This window comes from Podarcis tiliguerta (assembly GCF_965153285.1).
Source record: "Podarcis tiliguerta genome assembly, chromosome: 4".
Lineage (NCBI taxonomy): Eukaryota > Metazoa > Chordata > Lepidosauria > Squamata > Lacertidae > Podarcis > Podarcis tiliguerta.
Window position 1 is genome coordinate 70,190,038 of NC_139537.1, and position 21,552 is coordinate 70,211,589.

The following is a 21,552-nucleotide window of genomic DNA, read 5'->3' on the forward strand; positions in this document are numbered from 1 at the left end:
CAATGTGTAACCACAGCCAAGTCCATCTTTCCTTGCAATTGGTGCAGTACTGTTGTTAACCTGATTTTCAAGGGCAGTGCTGCCCCATTCAAGAGAGGCCGAATCTACTTGGTCTTCTTAGCTAAGAACACTTCTGTCTCATCTGGATTAAGGGAATGTTATAAATTATAATGCTGTATTCCATTAAAAATGGAGTTTTTATGTTTTGAAAATATGCCACCTCAGTCCATTCCTTCTTAAAATATTTCCGGACACCCAAGTTTTGAAAAATAAATGACAAATGAAGCTAAGGTTATAAACTATTTGAAGATAATTGGCAACATCATATTATGTAAAATAAATAGGGCCATATTGATCTGGCAGATCAAGTTCTTCTTTAAGATGCTATTCCCATCAAGGCCTCAAGTAACATATGGAACCCTAAACAGAATCCTGTACTATGGAGATCTTTGTGGGCTTTGACTGCTTCCTCCCCCCCACATATGGTGGAAAATGAGGACCACTGTTTTGCCAAGCTTAAAGACTTTTCAGGGCTGTGTTCTTGGGTGCTTAATTTTATTTTTTAAATATTAAAGATTTTACAGCGAATAGTTGAGGGCTTTATGTGACAGCAATCAGATGCTTCTGAATAGAAATGGAAGCTTTTTATGGACAAGATTTTTACGGCAAATATGCCAATACCTGTCTGAAAGAACATGGCACATTAAAGCCTGTACAAAGAATAACTGTCTTTACACACATCCAGCTGTGTGTATGTATTGCAAATCTGTCACAGGACTGATTAATCGCATGCCCATGTAATATTAGAGATGTCAGAAACCCTCTTGTGCTCAGGAATAATGCTTCGGAGTTTTTGTTAAAAGGCCCTCCTGCAGGTTTATTCTTTTAGCTGTGCCATTTCCTACATTTGGTACAAGTGTTTCAAAAGAAAATTCTAGGAGCTTAAATTGAGATCAAAGGAGAAACCAGCTTTTATCATACTGAAGGCCAAGAAAATGAAAGATCCATTTCGATGGTTGGGTTAGCTGCTTGCTTTTATAAGATGGGATGAATCTACCTGAGATCGGGGGGGGGGGGGGGTTTGGAGCTCATAACAACAAAAGAAAAATGGTCACAGACGAATCTCAACACAATCACATACCAAAGGGGAGGGGGAATAAGAAAGAACTTGCTATAGAAAGAAGATGAGAAACAGAGAAAAGTATTTTCATAATGAAGTTGCCACAGGCCAGATATGTCACCTAAAATAGGGATGGAGGGAAAATTGATTCAGTTCACATTTAAATGATAAATCACATAATAAGCACTTTCCAAAACAATATATAAACTGAAACACCACCATCCTTTGAAATTTGCTCTTTCTGAATTTTGTCTCCTGACAAATAATATGTACACAAATATATATACACAAGAGGAACAGGTGACTCTGTGGTCTAAACCACTGAACCTCTTGGGCTTGCCAATCAGAAGGTCAGTAGTACAAATCCACACAAAGAGGTGAGCTCCCGTTGCTCAGTCCTTGCTCCTGCCAACCTAGCAGTTCGAAAGCACGTCAAAGTGCAAGTAGATAAATAGGTACTGCTCTGGCGGGAAGGTAAACGGCGTTTCTGTGCACTGCTCTGGTGCGCCAGAAGCTGCTTAGTCATGCTGGCTACATGACCCAGAAGCTGTACACCAGCTCCCTTGGCCAATAAAGCAAGATAAGCACCGCAACCCCAGTCATCTGCGACTGGACCTAATGGTCAGGGGTACCTTTACCTTTACTATGACGATGATGACTACTACTAGTAATAATAATAATGGCTGTTGTAAGATCAGATCAACTAAGAGTGAGAGTAGGGTTGCCAACCAAACTGGATTTTTCAACTTCAGTCAGGAAAACCATATTCTGCAAGGTACTTAGTACTGTGCTGAGTGAAAATTGTACATAGGAAGTTCTTCTGGGCCAAATAGTTCCTGTTTCTAGCGAGGACAAAGTTATTGATCCCCTTAATGGAAATTGGCAATGCTAGAAACTAAACTGCAGGTGTTGCCTGAAGTGTGACTGGTTGGAATGTTGAGTTCTAGTTTTGTGCTGTAAACCCAAAACTTGAAATATTCAGTTGAACTCAATGGGATTTGCTTCCAAGTAGACATGTATAGAATGGTACTCTTAGCTTACATATATACATGGGGACTCAATGTCCACCGGATACACCTGTTGTTTGGTTGACAAGGTCTGTGTCAATGTAGAGGTGCATATAAGCCAGTGAGCTGGATGAAAAGGCTCTGCAAGCCTAATTTGGCCCAGAGGTTGATATTTCTCCACTCCTGTGTTAAATACTGTACTATTAAAAAAAACAAAAAACTCAATTTAACATTTCTTCTCTTTAACACACTAACCCCAATATTTTCTAGAATTCAGAGAAGAGCTTGTGACAAAAGATGCCCTTGAAAATGGGGACCAGATGTAGTCAGTATGACAGGTCAGATAACATGGCTTTCTGCAGCCTACCTCTGTAAATGCCTGCTGTGCTTGGAAACACTTAATAAGATTGGTGTGTAGGAAGAGCAAGTTTCAAAATGGGATTTTTGCTTATTAGATATTGGGATTTCAAATTATCTAATATATCTTTTAAAAAGAGGTGGTGAGAGGAAGAGGTCTTATTTCTGAATTCGTTGACAGCCATAATTTATCTTGTTTGTGAGGCTGGCTTTGAAAGAAAGTGCACTCTAGAGGACCTAATGGAGTGATTAATGGTTCTGCAAATCAAATGTGCTTTGCTTACTTTAACTTGCCATCCTGTATCTTAATATATATTGTTTCCAGCTGGCATTAATTTGACATCCAGGCCACTCAAGAGACATTCTAGTCTTCAGGGGAAACAAGGCTGATTATAGCTTACCTGTTTCTGTTCAGCCGCTATCTGTTTCCTCTTCCTTTGCTGGGAGCCTACTGGCCTTGATCTGGGCATATCACCCACAGAAAAGATAGAAGCTAATAGAGTTGTTATCTGTTGATTTAAATATTTTTGCCATTGAGTGTTAAGTACTGTACTTTTTCTTTCCTGATGGAACAATGAGCAACCCCTGCCTGAAATGGGTTGCATCAAATGTTAGCCCTACTCAGAGAAGACCCATTGAAATAAATGAACCTATTCATTCATTTTGGTGGGTCTGCTCTAGGAAGAACTACCCTTGTATACAGTCCCCAAATGTTTCTCTGAGCACAGGTAGGGCATGCATTGTTCACAAATGGACATTAGAACATTTAAAGAGACGGACAAAAGTGGATTTAGTAGCGAACTAGATAGCCCTCTCCTCTAGCCCCGCCATTTCCTGATCTATCTCCCCACGCCTCAGTTACAGAATAATGGGGAAAGCTGCTTTAGTTTAATATATTTTTGATAGTTGGCCCTTATCTGCCAACTGGGCTGAAATATTTGACCATGGGTGCTTCTGTTGTGCAGTAACCTTCTGTACTTCCATTTATTTATTTAACAAAATTCATACAGCACTTGATTGTAAAGAAACAACAGCCCATGCCTCTAAGCAGCTTACAATATAAAATAAAACCTTAAAATCATAGGGAAAGGGTATTAAAAATGGATATTAAAAATATTCAAAAGATTATTAAAATCAACAGTCACTAAAATAAATAAGTAAGACACATGTAACTTTTGCATATCTGGATAGGCTTGCCTAAACAAAAGTGTTTTGAGGTTTGCATGCATAAGGTATGCTAAATTTTGCAAATATTCAAGCACAGTGAGCAGAACCATAGCAGAAACAATGTGCCGGGGGCGGGGGGAGACACAGCTGTCCATCCAAAATGCAGTTTAAAGCATAAGAAAAGAGACAAGGAGAGGCCTTCAAGTTGCCCAGTGACACTTGGGCAGCAGATGCAGAGTAGGCCCACAAGCCGCACTCTTCTCCACTATGTTGAGATTAAATATATTTGCATTTAAATTACAGAAAGTTTTTATACATTTCATATATAGATAGAAAGTTATAGATATGCCTCCTTTTGTCCTGTTTCCTCAGGTGGATGTGTTTCCTCCTTTTCTGGTGACGTGATAAGCAGCCACTTATTTCTTTTTCCATTTTGTTGCTGGTCCTTGTGGTTCTTCCTCTTCAATTATGGAAGGTTTGCAAAGAGTGACTCTGTGTTGGCTTAGTGCAGTAGTCAACCATTTCATACCTACCGCCCACTAATGCATCTTTCTTGATGGTAAAATTTCCTTACCGCCCGCCAGTGCTCGATGGAAGGGGGATTCAGCTTGTGCCGTAGAACCCCCTACCGCCTACCTAGAATCTTGAAACGCCCACTAGTGGGTGGTAGGGATCAGGTTGACAACCCCTGGCTTAGTGGAATGATATAACCCAGGAAGTGAAACGATAACTGTAAGAGAATACACTCCCCCCACCTTGCTGTTGCCAGTGGAAGCAGAACTTGATTAGTGGCAGATTGGCTGAGCTGTTTATAATTCAACACACAGTTCTTCCAGGCAGTTGCCTGGAATTGTTGTCTAGCTCAGCATACAGTAGTGTCGGTATTAACATCCCTTCGTTTGTTGCTGACTCCTGCCAAATCTTTCTTTAGGAAGATAATCTGTGCTTTTAAGTGGGTGGCCCTCACTGTAGCATACCACAGGTCTATCTGTAGACCTTTGCATCTGCCCTAGTTTTATCTGACTTCCTGTTTGCCCCTATTCTCTGCCAAAATGTGTGTTCTAGACATTGGCAGTATGGGCTTGACTTGTCAGGCAAATGTTTTTGCTTGTCTGCCGTTCTCATGGGTTAGTCACACTCTCCGCTCTCCCCTCATGTGTGTGAAGTTTCAGACATAAACAGGTAGTGGTCCATGAGAGAGGTAACGACTCTTTGTGTACAATGCTGACTTTAAAATATACTGTTGGGCTATGATAATATGAACAACAGTCTATGGCTTAGATCCTTAGGTGAGCAAACTAAAGGAAGTTCATGTAAATTGAGGGACATCTTTTTCATCCTGAGATGTGCATTTCCTTAACAGTAACTTTCTGAAGGTGACATGCCAGGGGCTGGCAGGGCTGGAATCAAAAGTGGGAGGACCAATGGAAGCGGGTCTTACTTTTGTACAGTTCCAAAATGTCAAAGGTTTCTCTACACATTCACCTACATCTCCATCATCTGTCCAGGCAAGCAGAAGGCATTTATCCCAGTTCAATGACACATTCCAGCTATTGCAGGTTATGGGGATGCAGCAGGCAGTCTAGAGACTCTAACAACATGTAGATAGATAGATAAACTTTATTTGCATTAGCCAACGGCCATAGCAACATAAAACAAGCAATATATACAAATAAAAATACAACAATGGGTAAAAAGGACAATCAAATGACCAAGATTATCGTTTAGATAGTGGCCCTTAATCTCATTGCACCCTCGATAAACCTAGCAACCTTTGCTGTTGTCTGATCATTTTGATCTGATAAAAGAAAGAACAATGTGGCCACAGATGGGTGGCCTGGGATGGTAAGTAAGAGTGGGGTTATGATCTCATTCCTCAGATCTTTATAAAGGGGACAGGACAGGAGAACATGAGCCACTGTTTGCAGATTGCCATCTCCACATGGGCAGAGTCGTTTCTCAGTTGGAATCTTTTGGTATCTGCCCTCAAGTACGGCAGAGGGCATCACATCCAATCTGGCCAGTGTGAAGGCATGCCTGTATTTTGGGGTAGTTAATTTATACAAATATGGTGCTAGGGAATCAAACTGAGAAGGGGGGAAAAAGGCATACCAAGGACAGAGTTTCTTTATAATGGCCAGATTGTTCTGTTCCTCTTAAGTCCTTCAGATGCTGTCCAATTAGCCTTTTTGCTTTAATAGACCCTATCGTGAGAAACTGATTTGGGTGGAGTCCGCAGGAGAGCAATTTTTGGTGCGCTATTTCTGACCACACACTTTTATGGGGGTCTTGTGTCACTAAGGGCAGTAGACCGGGTGGATTTAGATTTAGACGGAGCCAATAATTAAGAGTTCTTTGCCAGGACTGAGCTTCTACAGAGGGAAGACTTGCCTCCAGTCGTAATGCTGCAACAATAGTGGTGTGGCAGCCGCAGAGTAATAGGAATAGGGCTGTTATGAGCAGTGAAAGCTTATGCATGTGGGCAAATGGGGTGCTGCCCCACTAACCTCTACCTTCAGCCAGCCCTCACTTGCTGCCTTTCACATCTGCAATCAGTTCAGGGAGTGGCAATGGCCGTCAGCTTCTTCCTCCTTAGTCCCAGGGATGCGGGTGGTGCTGTGGTCTAAAACATTGAGCTTCTTGCGCTTGCTGATCGGAGGGTCAGTGGTTAAAATCCTCGCGACAGGATGAGCTCCCGTTGCTCTCTCCCAGATTCTGCCAACCTTGGAGTTCAAAAACATGCCAGTGCAAGTAGATAAACAGGTACCACTGTGGTGGGAAGGTAAATGGTGTTTCTGTGCACTCTGGCACTCATCACAGTGTTCCGTTGCACCAGAAGCAGTTAAGCCATGCTGTCCACATGACCTAGAAAGCTGCCTGTGGACAAACACTGGTTCCCTCGGCCTGAAAAATGAGATGAATGCCATACCCCATAGTCGCCTTTGACTGGACTTAACCGTCCAGGGGTCCTTTTCCTTTACCTTAACTTAGTCTCAGTATTGCCCTTGTGTCGGGGTTGGGGTGGGGAGAATGGGGACAAAACTAGAATTAGTTGGTTCTGCCTGTCTTTGGCTGTGGTTCTTCCCTATTTGGTCTCCCTGCCTCACCCTTACCCATTCTCTTGTGTACTGCCACCACTGGCTATGAGATGTGTAGTTGTCCATGAGAGAGGTAATGTCTCTTCGTGTACGATGCTGACTTTAAAATATACTGTGGGGCTATGATAATATGAACAACAGTCTATTGTTTAGATCCTTAGGTAAAGGTAAAGGGACCCCTGACCATTAGGTCCAGTTATGGCCGACTCTGGGGTTGTGGCACTCATCTCGCTTTATTGGCTGAGGGAGCCGGCGTACTTGTGTACTGCCACCACTGGCTATGAGATGTGTCTCTATTTTCAGCTGTGTATAGGATTAACTGTTTCCTAAACAACCATTGGTTTTAGAGGTACACTTACTTCCATGTATGTGCAGGATTTGCTCAAACCTCAGAAATTTGGTTTGTTAAACTTATTGTTGTTTGTTTGTTTGTGTGTGTGTGTAAATATATTACACACACCATCCTAAGGAAGACTTGCCTCTTTTCAAACAGCATGGCTTTCTACAGTGTGATAAATTCTAGTCACTTCAGAATGTCCCAGCTCTACAGTTCTCAGCAGAAGAAAGAGAATAATCACACTGTATCTTTTCCTCCCCCCCCCCCACTAAAAAAAACCATTTGATCTGGCAACTGTACCTTGGAGCTAAGTGCTGCAACTATTCTGTAGGAGGAATTCAATTTAGAAATAAAATCCACAGAAGTTTAAAATAAATTAAATATAAAATCAATATCTCAGTACAGCCGCTTCTGCGCTGCTGGTTTGATGTTAAATTCAATTCCTGCCTTTTCATTCACACAGTTTTAGATTTTGTAATGTCAAGGGCTTCTGTACAAGGGGCCCATGATGTAAGGGGCTGATATGTGCTTGGGAACAGAGGAACTAGGCAGACAAGTTTTGAAATGTCACACAAAGCACTTTGATTTGAAACATCCAGAAGTTATTTGTTTAATTTGTGGGACATTATTGCAGTCAAACCAACAATTTGTGTTTTCCAGATAGGCACACGAAGAAGCTGAGGCTCACAGAGCTTTCCTGTAAATTTGCTAGAGAGAATTCTGTGAAATCACTTCCTTTGTCTGTCTTGGCAGGAAGCCGTAACACTTCCTTCCCGCCTGGGCACTCTCCTCTTTCTTTATCATGCTTTCAAGCCGACCACATGGGAATGTCTGGGCTCTGAAGCTCAGACACCATTTCTGAAGTTGCATTTTGTAATTAGTAACTTAGATAGAAATTATAAACCTGCCTTCATTTTGCTCCTGCAATTGCTGCTTCCATGCCTAGATTATGTAAGTAAATACTACTTTTATTTCTTCACAAAACAATTTGTGCATTACTGTATTTTTGTGGGGGTAGGGAGGAGAAGAAAAAGGGTAATACCAGGAAAATCCAGTCTACAGTACTTTAAAGCATCCTGGATTACTGTTCCTAGAAGGTTAAATCAACCATTTTTTAGCTGCCAGGTTTAACCTGCAAAGGATGGTACTCTCCTGCTCTCACTAATGTGAGCAATGAAGGATAATAACTAAAGTTACTAAACAATATATCCACTTCTACTGTCAAAATCCATTCCTACATTATTGTGTTGTCTCTGTTGCTCTGCCCTTAGCATAAACATATTATTGCTATGATGTAGTTAGTTCTTAGCATCTAGAGAAAGTGTACCAATGTGGAGCCCCCCCAGAAGTTGTGGACTACAACTCCCATCATCCCTGTGCATTGGCCATGCTCAGTGTTGCAGTCCCAACAGTATCTTGGAAGCTCTGCATTAGCTACTCTGGGTTTGGCTCAACCACAGGGAATATTCTTCGGATTTTCTTCATAGCCAGGATGCATCCTTGACAGCATCTGTTCTATTAAAAGTTGCAGGCCAGGACTCGCTCTGCGTAGTTTATGGTCTCATTCCATGGCAAGTCACAAAGTCACGCGAACTTCCAGTCGGTCAGTTGGCACAGCCAACAGCCCTCATTTTACTAGCCAAAAAATTGCTGCCACTCTATATAAGGTTTCCTCTCCTAAGCCAGCCTTTAGTTATTGTTCATCATGATTTCCCTGTATTATTTAATCCCATGAATCACTTAAAAACAACAACAACACTTTCCCTGTTTCCACCAAACTACTAAAATAATCATGGGGAGGGTCCTGCTGTCAGCTGTGGAACTTGCACTTCAGTGAATAGATACAGAATTGCCTGCCTTGTTAAAAAGAGGTCTTGTATATTGAGCAGCTGCATCGGAAAGATGGCTGGGATCCAGGTAATCTTTGGCTGCTTTTGCTGAGGTTTTAATCTCTTTCCTTTCACTCTTAGTTTAATTCTTGGTCCATTGTCTACTTAATTGCAAAACATTACAAGATGAGACTAAACCCCCATGTCTTTGAAATTTTGGGCCTTTTTGGGTTGAGATGTACCAGGTAGGATTTTGACCGTGGTGAACTTATGGAGTATTCTCCAGCCCCCACAAAACATTCTCCAGCCCTCACAAAGCAAGTCATATCAACTGCTGTTAAAGTGCCCTCCCAGGATGTACATGAAATCTTAAGTTCTTTTCTTTCAGTGTTCACACAGATACTACATTAATCTGCAAAGCTTTAAAGACACGGAGCGCTTATGTGATAACATCTTAATTCAAACATTCTTTTCATACCTTTGCAGTTCAGATTTAGAAATTCCTTCCACAGACAAAGCTTCACCCATACGTATAATAGCTGTCATGTGTCAAAATAATAATTACATAAATCACACTGAGTTTGTATAGGGTTATGTTGTTATTAGGAAAGCATTAGAAGCACACAACCATGCCTAATAAACAAGGGAAATGTTGGAAGCCCTGTCAGTTTATGTTTTCTTGAAAGCCAAAGTTGCCTTAGCTTGCTGTGAAAAAACAAATCAGCTTGCATGAAAAGAGAGAGGGAGAATAGCTTGGGGGAGGCTTGCAAAAGTACTTTTAAGAGATCATCTTGTAAAACATAATGATGAAATCTTGAGGAGCAAGAAAAACATGCCTTTTCCCTGAATCATACTAGAGACTATTTCCCTCTGGTGTATCTTAAAGTTATATTATTCATGATATTTTGTAATTGATACTTGAAAATGATGTAAAACTCAAGGACAGATTTAGTCCTAAGATTTAGTAGCATCCAAATAAGTTAAAAACCCTTCCTAGTAATAATCCCCTTAGAAATTCAAAACAGTTTATTTCAGCCAATAAATCAAAATCTATGTTCTTGGCCCCAGAAAAGAAATCCTTATTAAATTAGTTAAAGAAAAACAAGATACAACCTGGAAGCTGTTGTTAGCACAGAATGAGGTTGCTAGGTTTGTGAGTCCTGAAAATGCTGCGTTGGCTGCCAGTGAATTTGTGGGCCCAATTCAAGATCGATCTATCTATCTATCTATCTATCTATCATCATCTATCTATTATCTATCTATCTATCTATCATCTATCTATCTATCATCTATCTATATCTATCTATCTATCTATCTATCTATCTATCTATCTATCTATCTATCTATCTATCATCTATCTATCTATCTATCATCTATCTATCTATCTATCTATCTATCTATCTATCTATCTGATTTATACTGTCCAACCTCCTTAACGTGATCCACACTTTAAAAACAAAAAAGCAAAACAAAAACATTCTAAACAGTCAAAACTTCCTAAAAACATCTAAAAACTGTTACACTTAAAAACACCATCCAATGATCTTGAGGTTGCCCTGAATGATAATCTTCAGCCACCAGGTGTTTGTGTAAACAAGAACATTTTCTTCCTGAAAGAGAATGATGGAGACACTAGCGTAGACCACCAGTACTCGCGTACAAAGCCAAAACAGGTTGGGACCAAAATAATCTGAAGAATGCCTCTCCCCAATATCAACCATCTCAGTTTCCTGTGATCAGTGAGGGAGGCCACCACTAGGTGATTCCTGGTTGGCACTGAGCAATGATAGAGCCTTCTTGGAAGCAGTTCCCTGTTTGTGGAATGCTGTTGCATATGTCTCCCTCATCATGAACTTCCAGGAGGAATTTAAAAACACCCAGGTATTTGAGGGCTCAGATATACTATTCTTAGTAACCAAAACAGGAAATGAGACCCTTGATATTCTGGCTGATGCTGTTAGGTCCTGTTGATGCCTGAGTGGATATGGGGACAGAGTTGGCATGTGGGTTTGTTGCAAGGTTTGGTCCCTGTGTTTGTGTTTTTGGTGTATAGGTTGTTGCTGCTTTTTGGGGCACAGTTTAGGCTATTTCTGCACTGCAGCAGAGTTGCAGCTCACATGGAGAAGTCCTTGCTGTACGTATGGGAATTTAAATGTGTTATTTCAAGTTTGTGTGTATCCTGAGAAAGTTGCTGCAAACGTATTGAGTAATGTATGGCGTCAAAAGGAACAGCTGGAAAATCCACTAACTAAAAAAAGTCCTTGACCTGCTCTGATACACCAGCATATGGTATATAAAATTGCCTCTAGGCACTTGTAAGTATAGGTAGGCATGCACAATTGACTGCTTAAGTATTAAATATCTGTCTTGACTATGCATTTCTAGGCTTCTGGCAGTTCATTTTTGAGCCACAACATGTTTCAGTAGTATTGCCCCCTTCTTGGGTTTTTTTCTTTTCCTCTGGAGCAAGAAAAATATAGTCTTTTAAGTGCACTCAGCTGAATGAAGTACTAGAAACAATCTTAGTTTTAGAGGACTCAGTAGATTTCCGCAATATTGAAACTCAGGAAAAGCTACTTATGGCAGATAGCTGCCTGGTAAAATTGCTTGAAGAATCCCTAAAGCCGTGTGTGATGGAAAATATAACCAAGCAACAGCTTGGGTTTTCTTCCTCATAGCTTTCAGGTGAGCTATGACATCACATTTAAGATAATCTGAAAAATTCTGCAATGTTTCAGACTATGTTTAGGAGATTGGTGGGATGCTGAAGTGTGATATATGACATAACATGAATTAGTACCCTCAAAATGCGGCAGCTGTGAGCTTATTAGGCCTGTGTATGTTAAGGAGGGCCCACTGCATGCTGTAAGGACCACCATTTCTGGCCGTTCTGTTACATAGGGAAGATGCCCTTTACCAAATCAGACCACATATGCTCAGCATTGCCCACAATAACTGCCAGTGATTCTTCTAACCAAACATATTGAGAGTAAAATAAATAACAGTAGTGCCAGGATGGTGTAGTGGTCAAAATGTATTAGTGTGCGCCATCTGGTGTAAATAAGCCAGTTAATAAGTCGAGCAATGCCCTCTGGAAAACCTCTAAGCGATTGAGACTAGGTTTAGTTGATACCACATTCAACACTCTTCTAAAACTGTTCTATAACATTCAAACTTGCAGTATGAAATCATTATCCATCACAGCATTGGGTTTTTATTTGGTGAATTATCTACACTTCTCTGAAAACGTATAATAAATTAATTCGGATGACCAATGGCATTCCGTTCAATTATGTTCAGTGCTATCAAATCCTTGTTGCTTTGTGCACATGTTTGAATCACAATTTGCTGCGCCTTAATTTTTAACTTCATCGTTATCAGCTGGATTCATTCATTTTGTATGGGGACTGCAGATTTTAATTTCACACTAAGGTCATTTGATTCCCCAGCTGCAGTTGCCATTTCATCATCGTCTTCTCTTTTTTGCTTGCTTGCTTTTGAAGTTGCACATACTGTGAGCTTCTTCATGCTTTAACTTGGTGCTCTTGTACTGTGTTTGATTTCTGAATCGCATGAACTACTTTTTTTTTATTCTTTGTGAAACTTTTAAGAGCTTTCAAATCATTGTGAATAGTGTTACCAGGTGTCCTGAGCTGGCTTGGAAGTTTCCAGGTTTGCCTGGTCCCCTGCATGTGGCAAGGGAAAGCGTTGAATCTCCAGGTGGCCAAGAGTGCCTTAGAAATATTATTATTATTATTATTATTATTATTATTATTATTATTATTACTGTGCGCGCAGCTTGCAAGCATAGATGGTGGGCTCATCTACAATTCTGCTTATCACACTGCTTTGGGAAAACCCACTCTTTATCACTGAATTGGAGCAAATGTTAATTGGGTTTTCTGCATGGATTCAGGGGTACAGAGTGGGTTTTCCTGGGGAAAGCGGCGGGGCAAATGGAAAACTGCTCAGATCAGACCCATGCCTAGCAAGCACATGCAATGCATGTAATGTCTTTCATTCTACAGTTGTGTGATGTGTGCTGATATTGTATTGCGATGGACATTGGCTATAAACAATTAAAATCTATTGATTGATAGTACGCACAGGAGAAGCAGACAGCCTGTCGGGCCCATGCTTTCCAGGCACGGGACAAGTGAAGTGTGGACGAACCCTTTTCAGAGGGTATTTCCATGTCCTTTTCCTTCTCCCCTTTCCCAATTAACCTCCATCGCCAGGACTTGGGGGGTGGGAGGGAGCAGAGGAGAAGAAAAATAATTGGGCTGGGCTCAAGAGGGTTATGAGTGTGCATATACCTCTAACCATGACACTACACTGGAATTTAATGTGAATTTTTTTTAAAAAAATAGCATTAACTACGGCTCAGTACTGGGCTGGGCCCCTGCTGTCTAGGGAGGGAAAGCTTGACCTTTCCCCCTTGCCACTGTCCTGACAAAAACTGCCCTCCTTTCACATGGGTGCCAATAAGAACTTACTAGCCAGAAATAATCAGTGTTGTGGGGTGGTGGCAGGATGAAATAATTTCCACCGGAATTATAGTAAGGAGGAAAGTGCTCATTTCCCCCTTCCTGCCTACTGTGGTTCTGATCCTGCTTCAATAACTATATTTGTTTGAAAAATGTGCATGTTAAATGCAGTAGCATTTAGTGACACACGTTGATTAGCCCTTATGACATTTCCTAAACAAAGAAAAGCTGAGGCAGAGGTACCGTATTTTTCGCCCTATAGGACACACTTTTCCCCCTCCAAAAATGAAGGGGAAATGTGTGTGCGTCCTATGGGGCGAATACAGGCTTTTGCTGAAGCCTGGTGAGCGATAGGGGTCGGTGTGCACCGACCCCTCTCCAGGCTTCAAAAAGCTCTGCGCAGCCCTAGGGAGCCCGGCGCGAAGCCGCGCTGGGCTCCTGAAGGTTGCGCAGAGCTGCCTGCACTCTCGGGCTCCGCGCAGCTTCGCGCAACCCTCCGGAGCCCGGTCCGAAGCCACGCCAGGCTCCCGAAGGTTGCGCAAGCTCCCAGAGTGATGCCCAGAGCTCTGGCTCCTGTTCTGGGGGCTGGGGGAGGGGGAAGCTTGGGCTTCCCCCGCCCCCAGCCGCTCAAGCTCCCAGAGCGATGCTGAAGCTGCGCTCAGCTCCTGTTCTGGGGGCTGGGGGAGGGTGAAGTTCGGGCTCCCCCCACCCCAGCCCCGCGCCTGGGTGGGTGGGGGGGCGAAATAAACATTTTTTCCTTCATTCCCCCCCCCCCAAATCTAGGTGCGTCCTATGGGCCGGTGCGTCCTATAGGGCGAAAAATACGGTAGATATCTTCGGGCAGCATATTATTCCAAAGAGCTAGAATTGGGCCCTGCTTCACACCGCAGCAGATTTAACTACTTTGATGAAAGGAAGTCAAAGCAGGTCCTCCTTTGAAGTTCTTAAAATCTCATGCTGGAACATGCAGTCCCTGGACTACGCTGTGCTCAGGCTGCATAGAGGTTCAAAGGATTAAACCAATATTTCAAATAGTACCCGAAGCTAACTGCAAATTCCTTGCAGCTCACCTAGACTGGAATACACCTGTTCCTATCTCCCTATTCTTCTTAAGGGGTGAGTTGCTGTGCTTTGCACCAGCTGTAGCTTCTGTCTTCGACATCCAAGACAGGAGAGCACAATGCAGTAATCAATCCTCTTGGTTACAAAAGAATTGCTGTGCATAAGGGAAGTCACAATCTACAACCTTCCCCAAGCTGATAACCTCCATATATCTTAGCCTGCAGGTCTCGTCAGCCCCTGCCAGCATGGCAGTACTGCCAGAGAATATAGGAGTTCTGCTTTAGCAACCTCTTTAAGGATGAAAGCTCAACACCCAGGCAGTTTGCTGCTAATTTTATTGACAGTTAATTTTGTTATTTGGAGCTTGGTGATTTTTTACACGATTCTTCAATTGGTGGTCTTAATGGCATAGTGAAGAGGGGTGGTTTTTTTAAATTTTGATTTTAGTGTATGATCACATTCAGTGTATGGCTGTATTTTATAGAGTTGCATTTTCCTCCCTTGTCTGGTGGATGAAAAGTGAATTAGGACTTTAGAGAATAATAATAATTAATTAATAATAATAATAATAATAATAATGATGTGATAAAACATCAAACATTAAAAACTTCCTTAAACAGGGCTGCCTTCAGATGTCTTCTAAAAGTCAGATAGTTGTTTATTTCCTTGACATCTGATGGGAGGGCGTTCCCCAGGGCAGGCGCCACTACCAAGAAGGGCCTCTGGCTGGTTCCCTGTAATCTCACTTCTCGCAGTGAGGGAACCTCCAGAAGGCCCTTGGAGCTGGACCTCAGTGTCACAGCTGAACGATGGGGGTGGAGACACTCCTTCAGGTCACCAACGTTTTTAGGCCTGTGGACACATTTAGATTTTTGAGTAAGTACCATGGGCACTACCTACTCTGGTCACTTATCTTCCCTCTCCCTAGATCGGTCCGCCTTGCAAGACACAAAAAGAGAATGTGCATGCGCGTGTGCGTGCATGTACACACACACACACACACACAGAGCTTTTCCAAGCAATCTGAGTAAAAGTCAGATCCAGGAGTATTAATCTGATCCTCTGAAAGCACATAGGCCTAGAGCTGAAAGAGTAAGTCCTCCTTCCAACTTCCTCCTTTAGCTCTATGTACTTCTTAAGAGAGAAAATAATCAGGCTCACCATCTTGGGACAGTGAGGGTATGTTTGTCTCAGAGGCCTTGCTTTGCTCTAAGGCAGGCATGTCCAAGGTCCTGCCCCTGTAGTAGTTTATTTCCTGGGGTAAAATCCCACAAAAGGATTCACGCATGTTCACTTCATCAAATCTGTCCCTCTTTGAAAAATGTTTGGGCACCCCTGCTCTAAGGGAAGAGCTGGAGGGCATCCTTCGTTGCATTGTTGTTCACCTGGGCACCATGTTGATGACCTCTTCTATATGATAATGATGATGCTACCATCAGGTTGGAGAAAGCTAATCTACAAATTAGGTGAAGCAGGTAAAAAAGTTCTTCCCTACCACTTCTGGTAGGAAACTGGTGGCAATTTGATAGGAACCAAAGTTCAAGACTAGATACCTGACAGCGTGCAATGGGAAATGCCTTCATGAGGAATCAGAAAGCTATCTGTGGGAAAGGATAGTGGAAGAGATAGCGCTTTCTGGGTAAGAAAATGTGCGCATGATGTTATGAGGGCCCAAAGTTTACTGTCTTAATAGGAAGCATCTGGCAGCTGTACTTTCTCTAGAAGGTCAGTATAATGTTTAGCACATATTTTGTTTGAAAAAATGAGTGCAGATTTCAACAAAATAAACCTGGCAGGATTTTCCAAATTTGAAGAGCAAAACCTAGCTTTTAATTTGTCTTTCTTGAGATCTATTCTTCCACCTCCACCCTCCACCCCTGATGTGTGGGTTATTGCTAACAGCAGCCAAATGTAAAAATCTGGGCACAGACTCAAGAGACAGAAATCCAGAAGTAATTCTTGTAATTTTAGCAATCAGAGCAAAATAGGATTATAGGTTTTATTCAGTGTTTTCAGATCCTTGGTGACTGCCATGTATGATTACTGGTAGGTAAGCATGCAGTAATTCTCATGCAAATCTAGGCTATCTGGAATCCACAGCAATTTTGATGTGGCATTAAGGATCACAAAGCAAATTTAGCCACCTGCTGTGTCTGGCTCAACAGGTGCCCAAAATTTAGTGGATGTTCTGGACATCTCTGAAATGTAAGGGGCGGGGGGAATGGTCTGTCTGTATGTTGTTGGAAAGAGGTGTTTTATGAGATATGTCTATGAATTGTACTACAATTTGATATATGAGAAAATTAGAACATACAAAGAGCCCTTCTGAATCAGATCAGAAGCCAATTCAGTCCAGCATCCTGCTCCCAGATCATAGATGCCCACATCCCATAGATGCCCACATCCCATAGATGCCCATGGGAAGGCCATAAGCACCAAAGCAGTCTCCCTATTAGCAGATCCCTAACAACTGGTAATCAGAGACATAGTGCATCTGATTCTGGAGGTAAGATAGCCATCATGACTAGGAGTCCCTTGATAGCCTCATCCTTCGTTAATTTGTCAAATCACCCTTTAAAGCTGTGGGTGGCCAACACTACATATTCCAAGTCTCATTTGGGATCATTCCTTCTATGCTTGGTAGCCTCATCCACATTGTCCAGGACTTGCTTCTCCAGAGAGGAGAATTCCAGCAGAACAAGGATGAGGATGGGATGGAAAACCTCTGTCTGAGGACCCAAGCCTATGTTTGCTTTTCCTGTTTGCGGTTGTTGTTGTCAAGACAATGGCACCACAATGGCTTGAAATTTGGATCTGAAAGCACATGCACAAAGGCTATCTTGGTCATTTACAGTGCATATATGTATAATGCTTGCTTGTTTATGTTGCGGGTAAACTTAATTTTATGCTGCACAAAAAAGAAAGCTCCCTGTTTCTTCCTCTTCCACAAGAACCTCTGAGGCCCATCTCATGTTCTTTGCAAGGGGCCCTGAAACCCCAAGCTAGTTTTTTTCAGCAGCCATAGCTGACTTGCAGAGAGGGAGAGGAAGAACTGGAAACTTTCCTTCTATGAATTTGCTTAAGTTAATTTATCTTAGGATCCAGACCATAAGCTGTAAAGTACAGTCCGCTGTATGAAGTGCTAGAAACAAGTAGATACAGAATCATTTAAGTTTTAGTACATTTTAGGAGTATTCAACATGTATATATATAGCTGCTTTTTGCAGATAGCTACCTAGTAAAATTTCTTGAAGAATCTCTCGCACCAGACATTGTGTGTGTGTGTGTGTGTGTGTGTGTGGGAAAGAGAGAGAGAGAGAGAGAGAGAGAGAGAGAGAGAGAGAGAACATAAACTATGAACAAAACAGTGATATACAATGTCTCTTTCCCCCCTGCCCAACTTTTAGGTGAGTTATGGCACACATTAAAAAGTAATCTGAAGAATTCTGTGCTGTTTCAGTCTCTGTCCAGGAAATTGGTTGGGCTTCAAGGAATGATATATGTAGCATAAAGTCTTATCCTCAAACTACAGCAGCACTGGTTTGTTGCTATTGGGCTGCGGGCATATATTGTATGTCATAGGGCCCATGGCTCAGGGTAAAAGCCTAGATTCAATCCCTTTGATATTTTCCAAGTAGTGCATCCCAAGAGAAGGTCTCTGCCTGATTCCTTGGAAAGCTGATGTGAATTAAGAATAGTGGGAGTGGTGTCATCTAGATACTGTTGGTCTACTCTACATCTTCAATTAGCTTCAGCTAGCATGGCCAACAGTTAGGGATGATGGGAGCTGTTAATCTAGCAACATCAAGAGGGTACCATGTTGGTTGCCCCTGGATTAGATGTACCAGTGGTAAGGCTCAGCAGAAGCCGCTGAGGATGCACACGTGTCTAAACACTACCCTGGAGATCCTCAGGTTGCCAGGTACGTTTGGGTTTGGTAGAAGGACACATATACAGCTCTGAGGTCCCAACTCTCTGGCAGCATAAATTCAGAGACCAGTATCAATGGTTAAAGCATCGGGGGATAGCAAGTGGATGTCGGAGGATGGAGAACAAGCAGACAGTGGGGATGGTGAACCCTCCACCCTGCCATTTGTTGTTGGGATACAGCTCACATCATCCCTGACCATTGTTCATGCTGACGGGTTCCTTGGGAATTGGACCTTCCAACAACATCTGAAGGTCCGCAGCTTCTGCATCCCTGATCTAGGTGCATGTGCTTGCAGATCCAAATATATATATATATATATATATATATATATATATATATATATATTTGTCCCATTCTCAAATGATACAACTGTTTGTATATCAAGGCAAGGCATCATGAGAAAAAGAATTCGTGCCACAGCCGCCAATACATTTATATCCTACCCCTCCATGTACACTGCTTTAATTTGAATGTCTTTAAATGGCTATGGTTTGCCTTTTTGTTCGATTTTCCTCTCGTCTCATTTGGTTAAAAAGAAGAAAGCATGCTTTTTTTAAAAAAAATGTAGGCTATGAGATAGAAGGCAGTAATTTTTCTTGTGTGAAAAGTAGTCAGATGTAACCATTTAATTAATCTTTAGCTCAATACAGCCACCTCTCTCACATTTGAAAATGGTGTTTAATAATTGCATTATTTTAGTCATAATTTTGTGAAAAGATAAAGCAGATTACCATTTGGAAGCCAGGAAGTGACCTGTGAGATAAGGAAATGTAAGGACTTTCTACTTAAAAATCACTACATGTTTCAACTGAATAAAAAGGCGCAAAAACTGTACTTAGCAATAAAAAGGCATAAAAAGATGAAGCTGCTTAATGATTAAATCAGGTGACGAGCAACTTTATTCTCATTAAAATTACTTGAAGTTTATGTAATTAATTCAAATTATGAGAAACAAATTAGTGTCACATTATTATAATTTGACTTATACACTACTTAGATGCCAATACCCCCACACACATAATTAAAATACATTTTCTATAGTTAAAATGATGCATGCCATTTTTATATAGCTTTCCTCTTAAAACTAAATTAATCAAACCTCAGAGGCCTGAAGGCTATAAATTTTTATTCTTTGTCATGAAAGGCAAATATCCTAGGATCACTTTATGGTCTAAAAATACATAAAGGTCTCTCAGAGTGGAATATAATCAATGAAACAAAAGGCAGCAGGATTCAATGTGATCATCTTTCCAGACTTTATCTGTTTGGTCCAGTCACTCCTCATAAGCCCTGTACAAATTTTAAAAACATATCTCTCTTGCAACATGGTGACGAGGCCTTTGTACAACACCAGACCCTCCAAGTGTCCCTATTTTCCAGGGACATCCCTGATTTAGAGAAGCTGTCCCGGTTTCTGATTTGATCCTGGAATGTCCCACTTTTCCTTAGGATGTCCCTATTTTCATTGGAGAAATATTGGAGGGTATGGAGTTATCTGACCCCCGAGCCATCTGAAGGCAGCCCTGTACAGAGGTTTTTTTTTAATGTTTAATGTTTTATTATGTTTTTTATATATGTTGGAAGCTGCCCAGAGTGGCTGGGGCAACCGAAAAAGATGTGTGGGGTATAAACAGTAACATTATCATTATGGAATGGGACGTCCCTATTTTCACTGGAGAAATGTTGGACGGTATGCAACACACCCTTTAACTCCCCTTGCTTTCCCCCCATTTCAGATTCCTCCATCTTCTGCAGCATGTGAAAGAAACTAGTCTATGTTTGGGAAGACACCAATTCAAGAAATAATCTGACATGTGGAAGGGTAGATCAGAGCTGGGGAAACTTTGGCGCTCCAGATGTTGCTGAACTATGACTTTGCGTCAGCTCCAGCAAGAATGGTCAATGACCAAGGATGACAGGAGCTGTAGTTCAGTAGCCTTTGGAGGACCAGAGGTTCCCCACAGCTGGGGTGGAGAAACATATTTCAATCCAGGCAAATCTTTCAGAGGTCTTGGATAAATGTGGTGCAGCAGAAGAAACAGAAACTGATGATGATAGCTTGGAAAACTAAAGTGATTAAATTTCATGTACTATTCCTTGAGTCTAGGTCTCCCCCACAATTCTTCTCAGCTCTTTTAATGGAAATGAGTGCTTTATGTCTGCTTGACATTGTAAGGTAAAGGTAAAGGTACTCCTGCCCGTACGGGCCAGTCTTGACAGACTCTAGGGTTGTGCGCCCATCTCACTCAAAGAGGCCGGGGGCCAGCGCTGTCCGAAGACACTTCCGGGTCACGTGGCCAGCGTGACATCGCTGCTCTGGCGAGCCAGAGCTGCACACGGAAACGCCGTTTACCTTCCCGCTAGTAAGCGGTCCCTATTTATCTACTTGCACTTTGACGTGCTTTCGAACTGCTAGGTTGGCAGGCGCTGGGACCGAACAGCGGGAGCGCACCCCGCTGCGGGGATTCGAACTGCCGACCTTTCGATCGGCAAGCCCTAGGCACTGAGGCTTTTACCCACAGCGCCACCCGCGTCCTACAAATTTCAAGAATGTATAATAGTTTGTGTACTATAATGCTGATGGCTAATTCCATTTTTATAGGTTTTTTTTGCCTTTTCTGCATAAACTGGCAAAACCAAAGAGACAGTTTGGCAGTTCTAGAATCCTTCTGTTGAGGAACACTGGTAAACCTAGTACATGCCTTGGTGACATCTAAATGAAATCCCCGAGTTACTGCGTTCCAAATTACTGCCACAATCCAGCACAAGTTTGCTAAGGCTAAGCCCCTTGAAATCAATGGTACTTTAAATGAGTCTGATTCCCAGGACATTGTTTTCAATGGCTACATTTTGCTCACTTGTAGTTTTTAGAGAGATTTGACGGACTGTAGATGTATGAATGACTCTTGCATCTGTAAAACTCTGTGAAGAAGTCATGTATCCTCCTCCTCTTTAGATTTAATGTGAAATGTGCATTGCCTTCTTATTCAGCATTTTTGGAAAATATAGGGGATACCTCATCGAGTCAAACCCAGAGTAAACCAGTTGAAACCAATGGATTTTAGCTACTACATTGATTTCAACGAGTTTACTCTGGTTAACAATGGATATTATGTGATTAATAATACTTTGGGTCTGAAAGTTACTATGTGTATTT

The 21,552-nt window shown here is 41.8% G+C and overlaps 1 protein-coding gene across 4 annotated transcripts in view; it reads left to right on the forward strand.

Moving 5' to 3' along the window:
- The window catches only part of OCA2 (OCA2 melanosomal transmembrane protein), a 147,358-nt gene that overhangs the window by 121,339 nt on the left and 4,467 nt on the right, over positions 1 to 21,552 (forward strand). The gene's annotated exons all lie outside the window — the stretch shown is intronic.